The sequence below is a fragment of the Canis lupus genome, chromosome 19, assembly GCF_048164855.1.
Source record: "Canis lupus baileyi chromosome 19, mCanLup2.hap1, whole genome shotgun sequence".
Classification (NCBI taxonomy): Eukaryota; Metazoa; Chordata; class Mammalia; order Carnivora; family Canidae; genus Canis; species Canis lupus.
The window spans coordinates 55,323,296-55,326,068 of record NC_132856.1 but is presented as its reverse complement, the minus strand read 5'-3'; the positions used below and the strand labels follow the sequence as shown (position 1 = coordinate 55,326,068).

The following is a 2,773-nucleotide window of genomic DNA, read 5'->3' as shown; positions in this document are numbered from 1 at the left end:
CTACCCCCCGCCCCCCGCCATGGGCCTCAAATTCATGACTCTGAGATCAAGAGTCACATGTTCCACTGACTGAGCCAGCTGGATGCCGCAGGGAGAATTGGAATTTTCAGACTTGCAGCGAAGGCTCACCAGGCACAGGACCGAAATCCAAACCATGAGAGAGACATCCCAAACTCCACATCAGCAGGAAATAATCAACATCTAAAGAAGCAGAACTGGGGGACTCCTGGGTGGCTCAGCGATTGAGTGTCTGCCTTTGGTTCAAGGCGTGATCCCGGAGTACTGGGATCGAGTCCCACGTCGGGCTCCCTGCATGGAGCCTGCGTCTCCCTCTACCTATGTCTCTGTCTCTCTGTGTGTCTTTCATGAATAAATAAATAAAATCTTTTAAAAAAATGCAGAAGCAGATCTGGGATGCCTGGGTGGCTCAGTGGTTGAGCATCTGTCTTTGGCTCAGGGTGTGATCCGGGGTTCCAGGATTGAGTCCCACATCGGGCTCCCTGCGAGGAACCTGCTTCTCCCTCTACCTGTGTCTCTGACTTCTCTATGTGTCTCTTATGAATAAATAAATAAAATCTAAAAAAAAAAAAAAAAGAAGAATAGAACAAACAAAAGACTCCGGAGTAAGTCTGAATCATTTCCCTAGAAAGGCCTTAACAAATTTTAGATTAATTCTATTTAAATACATGGATAATAAAATCTATATGAACATGAACACTTCCTCAAACTTGAGTAAAACCCTCCATTATCAAACTTTCAGAGAGATATTAAAGCTTAAATATCGTTGCTGAATAAAGTTCAAAGTCATTAGAGTGCAAAGAATTGATTTAGCAGAATAAGGTTAGACAACACTTTTTCATTTGCTCATTTGTTTATTCAACAAATATTTACTGGAGGTATTTAATGTGGCAGCATGTTTCTAAGGGCTGGGGATACAAGGTAAGGAAGAGGGTCTTGGGTTCTGCTTATATTCTAGATTGGGGATCAGCAAGCTGTATAGCCCATCACGTTTTTGCAAGTGACGTCTTATTGCAACATGGCCATGATGATTTGTTTATGTACTGTCTATAGTTGATTTTGTGTTGCAGGTAGTGGAGATGAGTAGCTGTGACAGAGACCATTTGGCCCATGAAGCCTAGAATATTTACTCTCTGGATCTTTATGGAAAATAAAGTCTCCCTCCTAGATAATCCCTAAACATAATAACTAAAGATGGTATAAATGCTATATTAGTCAGGGTTCTCCAGGGAAACAGAACCAATAAGATGTACATATATGTGCAGAGAGATTTATTTTGAGGAATTGGCTAACACAATTGTGGGATCTTGCAAGTCTGATCTACAGGGGAGGCCCAGGGAAGAGTTGAAGTTGCAGTCTTGAATCTGAAGGCATTCCTGAGGCACAATTCCCTCTTCCTCCAGGGGACCTCAGTCTTTATCTCTTAAGACCTTCAACTGATTGGATAAGACCCGCCCACATTATTAATACGCTTTAATCAAAGTCTGCTACTAATTTTTTTTTTTGAAAAAAAAAAAAAGTATCTTTATTATAAGGAAAATACACAGCAAAACAGAGCTGGAGAGTGGTGTGGGTAGAAGATCTAGAAAAACTTAATCACGAAACAAGCTGCTCAGTTACCAAACAAGCTGTTCAAACATGGCTTCCTGCTGTGAGGGAGAGTGATTTAGCCCTTATCTTTCCCACCTTTCCTGATTCAAAAAAATCTGCTCTTAGAGCTGGGCCCAGGGAGCTCCATTTTCCAACCTGTTCTCTTCCTGGAGTTTGGGAAAGGTTATCTAGTTCTCAGGCTTTCAAGATACAGAAAACAATATGGAGAAGGAAAGGATGTTCTAGCCCTTTGGTCCAGTGTTATCTCCAGCCCTATCCCTCAGTATTTGTTGATGCCAAAGAGATGAACCCCATGGAATTGGGGTAACTTAGACAGCAGCACACTAAGCAATGAGGTTGTGTTGATGGGGAAGTGAGTAGCATCATACTTGGTGTAGAAGCTGGCCAGGAGGTAGAGTACAATAGGAGAGATGCTGAGGAATTTGCAGGAAGAGATAAATTGGAGCCTGTAGTCCATCTGTTCTCGGTGGGCCAATAGCCGAGCCTTTCCTTGGTCAGGGGTCTCAAAGGGTGTCCCTTTCACTGTATGTAAGAAGACATACATAACCAAGTTATGGAAGACGTTGTTCAGGGTCCAGACAACAGGTCTGCTGAAGAAGGGGATGCTTCACGTCCTACCAAGATGATGTAGGCCAGCCAGATGCCCCGGCTATTCATCACTCGAGTGTTGGGGTTTACTTCGCTGTGTGTCACCCCCACATTCATCCTGCTGACTTCACAAGCTGGTCAGACTTGAGGCACGGCATTCGCTCCCACCTCTCTGCTACTAATTTAAGTATTATTCATCTTAAAAAAATACTTTTATATCAGCATTTAGACTTATGTGTGACCAAATATCTGTGTACTGTGATCTAGCTAAGTTGACATTTAAAATTAACCATTACAAATGTTTTGAAAGAAATATGTGGGAGATGTTCTAAAGAGTGAAGGAGGTCTATTTTTTAAGTGGTGGTCACAGCTATTTTCTCTTAGAAGGCAATATGTGTGCTGAGATTTGAGTGACGACAAAAACCCAGCTGTGGGACTATCCAGGGGAAAGGCATTCCACACAGAAGACACAGCAGGCCCTGAGGTGAGAACATTCCAGGTATGTTTGGGCCCTGGGAGACCAGTGTGGTTAGAGGGGAGTCATGAGGTGGACAGC

General features: G+C 43.0%; 1 pseudogene; it reads right to left on the bottom strand.

Moving 5' to 3' along the window:
* Positions 1 to 1,752: 1,752 nt before the first annotated feature.
* Positions 1,753 to 2,334, bottom strand: LOC140611385 (ORM1-like protein 2 pseudogene; annotated as a pseudogene).
* Between the last annotated feature and the right edge of the window lie 439 nt (positions 2,335 to 2,773).